Source organism: Accipiter gentilis, unplaced genomic scaffold (genome assembly GCF_929443795.1).
Source record: "Accipiter gentilis unplaced genomic scaffold, bAccGen1.1, whole genome shotgun sequence".
Lineage (NCBI taxonomy): Eukaryota > Metazoa > Chordata > Aves > Accipitriformes > Accipitridae > Astur > Astur gentilis.
The window spans coordinates 1,628,565-1,634,564 of NW_026060892.1; positions in this window are offsets into that span (position 1 = coordinate 1,628,565).

Genomic DNA, 6,000 nt, shown 5'->3' on the forward strand with positions numbered 1-6,000 from the left:
TTTGAACCCCTAAAGTCTGATTTGGAGGGTCCAAAGCCTCATTTCCAGAGTCCAGAGTTGCATTTCTAGGGTCCAGAACCTCGTGTTTACTTCCCAAAGCCTCATTTTAGGCAACAAACCACTCATTCTTAGAGTGTAAAGGCTCAGTTTCATTTTCAGCAGTCTCATTTTCAAGGTCCAAAGCATCGGTTTTAGATTCCAGACAGGCATTTTTAGGGTCCAAGCTGCATCTGGAGGGTCCAATCCCTCATTTGGAGGGTCCAGAACCCCCTTTTAGGGCTCAAAGCCTCAGGTTTAGGTCCCAAAGCCTCATTTCTAGGATCCAAAGCTTTGATTCCAGGGTAGAAAGACTCCATGCTAGGGGCCCAACCCTCATTTCAGGCTACAGACTCCTCACCTGGGGCTTAAAGCCTTGTTTCCTTCATGTCCAAGGCCTCATTCTGAGTGTCCAAAGATGCATTTCTAGGCCCGAAAGCCCCCTTTTCAGGCCCAAATCCTTGATTTTAGGGCCCAAGCCCATGTTTTAATACCCACAGCCTTTTTTGAGGGCCCAGAGTTTCAGTTGGAGGGTCCGAACCCTGCCTGTCAGGGTCCAAAGCCTCATTCCTAAGTTCCAGGCTTGATGCTTTTAAGGTTCAGAGATGCATTTTAAGGCCCAGAGCATCATTTTTATGCCCAAAAGTCTGACTTGGAAGGTCCAAAGCCTCACTGGTCGAATCCACAGCCGCATTTCTAGGGTCTAGAGCCATATTTACCTTCCAAAGCCTTAGCCTACCAAAGCCTTAGCATTCCAAAGCCTCATATTAGGCTCCCAAAATGCCTTTTTTCAGGCTCCAAAACCTATTTTCTTAGCATCTAGACAGGCAGTTTTAGGATTCAGGCCCCCTCTGGAGGGTCCAAGCCCTCATTTGGATGGTGCAAAGTTCCCGGGTTTGTGCTTTTAAGGTGCAAAGATGCCTTTTAATGGCCCAGAGCATTATTTTTAAGCCCAAAGTCTGATTTGGAAGCCCCCAAGCCGCTTTATAGAGTTCAAATCTAAATTTCTAGGGTCCAGAGCCTCATTTTTACTTTCCAAAGTCTTACTCTTGTCACACAAAGCCTCATTTTAGGCTCCAAACCCCACAAATTAGGGCCCCAAGGCTCACTGTTAGTTTGCATAGTCTCATTTCAGGCTCCAAAGCCTCTCTTGTTAGCATCCAGACATGCATTTTTAGGGACCGAGCCGCCTCTGGAGGGTCCATCCCTCATTTGGGGCTGTCCACAGTTCCAGGGTTTGTTCTTTTAGGACCAAAGATGCATTTCAAGGGCTCAGAGCATCATTTTTAAGCCCTAAAACCTGATTTGGAAGCCCCAAAGCCACTTTTAGAGTCCCAGTGTAAATTTCTAGTGTCCAGAGCCTCATTTTTTCTTTCCAAAGTCCTACTCTTGACTTACAAAGCCTCATTTTAGGCTCCAAACCCCACAGTTTAACGGCCAAAGGCTCACTGTTAGTTTGCAGTGTCTCATTTCAGGCTCCAAAGCCTCTTTTTTTAGCATCCAGACAGGCATCCTTAGGGTTCAGGCCGCCTCTGGAGCGTCCAAGCCCTCATTTGGAGGGTCCACAGTTCAAAGGTTTGTGGTTTTAAGGTTCAAAGATGCATTTTAAGGGTTCAGAGCATCATTTTGAACCCCTAAAGTCTGATTTGGAGGGTCCAAAGCCTCATTTCCAGAGTCCAAAGTTGCATTTCTAGGGTCCAGAACCTCGTGTTTACTTCCCAAAGCCTCATTTTAGGCAACAAACCACTCATTCTTAGAGTGTAAAGGCTCAGTTTCATTTTCAGCAGTCTCATTTTCAAGGTCCAAAGCATCGGTTTTAGATTCCAGACAGGCATTTTTAGGGTCCAGGCTGCATCTGGAGGGTCCAATCCCTCATTTGGAGGGTCCAGAACCCCCTTTTAGGGCTCAAAGCCTCAGGTTTAGGTCCCAAAGCCTCATTTCTAGGATCCAAAGCTTTGATTCCAGGGTAGAAAGACTCCATGCTAGGGGCCCAACCCTCATTTCAGGCTACAGACTCCTCACCTGGGGCTTAAAGCCTTGTTTCCTTCATGTCCAAGGCCTCATTCTGAGTGTCCAAAGATGCATTTCTAGGCCCGAAAGCCCCCTTTTCAGGCCCAAATCCTTGATTTTAGGGCCCAAGCCCATGTTTTAATACCCACAGCCTTTTTTGAGGGCCCAGAGTTTCAGTTGGAGGGTCCGAACCCTGCCTGTCAGGGTCCAAAGCCTCATTCCTAAGTTCCAGGCTTGATGCTTTTAAGGTTCAGAGATGCATTTTAAGGCCCAGAGCATCATTTTTATGCCCCAAAGTCTGACTTAGAAGGTCCAAAGCCTCACTGGTCGAATCCACAGCCGCATTTCTAGGGTCTAGAGCCATATTTACCTTCCAAAGCCTTAGCCTACCAAAGCCTTAGCATTCCAAAGCCTCATATTAGGCTCCCAAAATGCCTTTTTTCAGGCTCCAAAACCTATTTTCTTAGCATCTAGACAGGCAGTTTTAGGGTTCAGGCCCCCTCTGGAGGGTCCAAGCCCTCATTTGGATGGTGCAAAGTTCCCGGGTTTGTGCTTTTAAGGTGCAAAGATGCCTTTTAATGGCCCAGAGCATTATTTTTAAGCCCAAAGTCTGATTTGGAAGCCCCCAAGCCGCTTTATAGAGTTCAAATCTAAATTTCTAGGGTCCAGAGCCTCATTTTTACTTTCCAAAGTCTTACTCTTGTCACACAAAGCCTCATTTTAGGCTCCAAACCCCACAAATTAGGGCCCCAAGGCTCACTGTTAGTTTGCAGTGTCTCATTTCAGGCTCCAAAGCCTCTCTTGTTAGCATCCAGACATGCATTTTTAGGGACCGAGCCGCCTCTGGAGGGTCCATCCCTCATTTGGGGCTGTCCACAGTTCCAGGGTTTGTTCTTTTAGGACCAAAGATGCATTTCAAGGGCTCAGAGCATCATTTTTAAGCCCTAAAACCTGATTTGGAAGCCCCAAAGCCACTTTTAGAGTCCCAGTGTAAATTTCTAGTGTCCAGAGCCTCATTTTTTCTTTCCAAAGTCCTACTCTTGACTTACAAAGCCTCATTTTAGGCTCCAAACCCCACAGTTTAACGGCCAAAGGCTCACTGTTAGTTTGCAGTGTCTCATTTCAGGCTCCAAAGCCTCTTTTTTTAGCATCCAGACAGGCATCCTTAGGGTTCAGGCCGCCTCTGGAGCGTCCAAGCCCTCATTTGGAGGGTCCACAGTTCAAAGGTTTGTGGTTTTAAGGTTCAAAGATGCATTTTAAGGGTTCAGAGCATCATTTTGAACCCCTAAAGTCTGATTTGGAGGGTCCAAAGCCTCATTTCCAGAGTCCAAAGTTGCATTTCTAGGGTCCAGAACCTCGTGTTTACTTCCCAAAGCCTCATTTTAGGCAACAAACCACTCATTCTTAGAGTGTAAAGGCTCAGTTTCATTTTCAGCAGTCTCATTTTCAAGGTCCAAAGCATCGGTTTTAGATTCCAGACAGGCATTTTTAGGGTCCAGGCTGCATCTGGAGGGTCCAATCCCTCATTTGGAGGGTCCAGAACCCCCTTTTAGGGCTCAAAGCCTCAGGTTTAGGTCCCAAAGCCTCATTTCTAGGATCCAAAGCTTTGATTCCAGGGTAGAAAGACTCCATGCTAGGGGCCCAACCCTCATTTCAGGCTACAGACTCCTCACCTGGGGCTTAAAGCCTTGTTTCCTTCATGTCCAAGGCCTCATTCTGAGTGTCCAAAGATGCATTTCTAGGCCCGAAAGCCCCCTTTTCAGGCCCAAATCCTTGATTTTAGGGCCCAAGCCCATGTTTTAATACCCACAGCCTTTTTTGAGGGCCCAGAGTTTCAGTTGGAGGGTCCGAACCCTGCCTGTCAGGGTCCAAAGCCTCATTCCTAAGTTCCAGGCTTGATGCTTTTAAGGTTCAGAGATGCATTTTAAGGCCCAGAGCATCATTTTTATGCCCCAAAGTCTGACTTAGAAGGTCCAAAGCCTCACTGGTCGAATCCACAGCCGCATTTCTAGGGTCTAGAGCCATATTTACCTTCCAAAGCCTTAGCCTACCAAAGCCTTAGCATTCCAAAGCCTCATATTAGGCTCCCAAAATGCCTTTTTTCAGGCTCCAAAACCTATTTTCTTAGCATCTAGACAGGCAGTTTTAGGGTTCAGGCCCCCTCTGGAGGGTCCAAGCCCTCATTTGGATGGTGCAAAGTTCCCGGGTTTGTGCTTTTAAGGTGCAAAGATGCATTTTAATGTCCCAGAGCATTATTTTTAAGCCCAAAGTCTGATTTGGAAGCCCCCAAGCCGCTTTATAGAGTTCAAATCTAAATTTCTAGGGTCCAGAGCCTCATTTTTACTTTCCAAAGTCTTACTCTTGTCACACAAAGCCTCATTTTAGGCTCCAAACCCCACAAATTAGGGCCCCAAGGCTCACTGTTAGTTTGCAGTGTCTCATTTCAGGCTCCAAAGCCTCTCTTGTTAGCATCCAGACATGCATTTTTAGGGACCGAGCCACCTCTGGAGGGTCCAAGCCCTCATTTGGGGCTGTCCACAGTTCCAGGGTTTGTTCTTTTAGGACCAAAGATGCATTTCAAGGGCTCAGAGCATCATTTTTAAGCCCTAAAACCTGATTTGGAAGCCCCAAAGCCACTTTTAGAGTCCCAGTGTAAATTTCTAGTGTCCAGAGCCTCATTTTTTCTTTCCAAAGTCCTACTCTTGACTTACAAAGCCTCATTTTAGGCTCCAAACCCCACAGTTTTACGGCCAAAGGCTCACTGTTAGTTTGCAGTGTCTCATTTCAGGCTCCAAAGCCTCTTTTATTAGCATCCAGACAGGCATCCTTAGGGTTCAGGCCGCCTCTGGAGCGTCCAAGCCCTCATTTGGAGGGTCCACAGTTCAAAGGTTTGTGGTTTTAAGGTTCAAAGATGCATTTTAAGGGTTCAGAGCATCATTTTGAACCCCTAAAGTCTGATTTGGAGGGTCCAAAGCCTCATTTCCAGAGTCCAGAGTTGCATTTCTAGGGTCCAGAACCTCGTGTTTACTTCCCAAAGCCTCATTTTAGGCAACAAACCACTCATTCTTAGAGTGTAAAGGCTCAGTTTCATTTTCAGCAGTCTCATTTTCAAGGTCCAAAGCATCGGTTTTAGATTCCAGACAGGCATTTTTAGGGTCCAAGCTGCATCTGGAGGGTCCAATCCCTCATTTGGAGGGTCCAGAACCCCCTTTTAGGGCTCAAAGCCTCAGGTTTAGGTCCCAAAGCCTCATTTCTAGGATCCAAAGCTTTGATTCCAGGGTAGAAAGACTCCATGCTAGGGGCCCAACCCTCATTTCAGGCTACAGACTCCTCACCTGGGGCTTAAAGCCTTGTTTCCTTCATGTCCAAGGCCTCATTCTGAGTGTCCAAAGATGCATTTCTAGGCCCGAAAGCCCCCTTTTCAGGCCCAAATCCTTGATTTTAGGGCCCAAGCCCATGTTTTAATACCCACAGCCTTTTTTGAGGGCCCAGAGTTTCAGTTGGAGGGTCCGAACCCTGCCTGTCAGGGTCCAAAGCCTCATTCCTAAGTTCCAGGCTTGATGCTTTTAAGGTTCAGAGATGCATTTTAAGGCCCAGAGCATCATTTTTATGCCCCAAAGTCTGACTTGGAAGGTCCAAAGCCTCACTGGTCGAATCCACAGCCGCATTTCTAGGGTCTAGAGCCATATTTACCTTCCAAAGCCTTAGCCTACCAAAGCCTTAGCATTCCAAAGCCTCATATTAGGCTCCCAAAATGCCTTTTTTTCAGGCTCCAAAACCTATTTTCTTAGCATCTAGACAGGCAGTTTTAGGGTTCAGGCCCCCTCTGGAGGGTCCAAGCCCTCATTTGGATGGTGCAAAGTTCCCGGGTTTGTGCTTTTAAGGTGCAAAGATGCATTTTAATGGCCCAGAGCATTATTTTTAAGCCCAAAGTCTGATTTGGAAGCCCCCAAC